General features: G+C 59.6%; 1 protein-coding gene across 2 annotated transcripts in view; it reads right to left on the bottom strand.

Annotated features, from left to right (window-relative positions):
- The window catches only part of DNAJC13 (DnaJ heat shock protein family (Hsp40) member C13), a 124,267-nt gene extending 123,808 nt beyond the window's left edge, over window positions 1-459 (bottom strand). For both annotated transcript variants that reach the window (XM_077752284.1, XM_077752285.1), the window contains exon 1: window positions 394-459. The gene's annotated coding sequence lies outside the window, so the exon portion shown is untranslated. The remainder of the gene's footprint in view (window positions 1-393) is intronic.
- Between the last annotated feature and the right edge of the window lie 6 nt (window positions 460-465).

The following is a 465-nucleotide window of genomic DNA, read 5'->3' as shown; positions in this document are numbered from 1 at the left end:
AGGGTGTCCAGCCCAAAGTGTGTTCAAACTAGAAGGCTGGAAGGGAATCCCGAGGGCGGAGCCCAGAGAGGAGTCACGGGTGTGTAGGAGTAAGGATGTACAGAGGGAATCTAGGAGCCAAGGTGGGTAGGAAACGAAAAAGCAAGCCAAAAGAGAGGAGTGGGGTTGAACAAGGCAGCACCCTGGGAGACTGTCACTTGGACACAGGGGATCCGACGGGAAGAACGAAACCAGCTGCCTTGGGGGAGGGTAATCTGCTTTCCTTAGCAGCTGGGGGCTGCGGCGGCCAAGACACCACCCCTCTTTTTTCCTGTCCTTAGCCCCCGCAAGTATCCGTGGCGTGAGGAGGGGGTAAGAGAGAGCCCCAAGAGGCCGGTGCCCAGAGCGGTTTACCTTCGCGGAAGGCTGGAGAGTCTCCAGCCCGAGCTCCTTCCGCCGCCGGCTTCGCGTCCAGAGTGAGACGAG

The sequence above is a fragment of the Crocuta crocuta genome, unplaced genomic scaffold, assembly GCF_008692635.1.
Source record: "Crocuta crocuta isolate KB4526 unplaced genomic scaffold, BGI_CrCroc_1.0 scaffold580, whole genome shotgun sequence".
NCBI classification, from domain to species: Eukaryota; Metazoa; Chordata; class Mammalia; order Carnivora; family Hyaenidae; genus Crocuta; species Crocuta crocuta.
The sequence above is the reverse complement of the archived record's forward strand: the minus strand, read 5'-3'. Positions and strand labels throughout refer to the sequence as shown.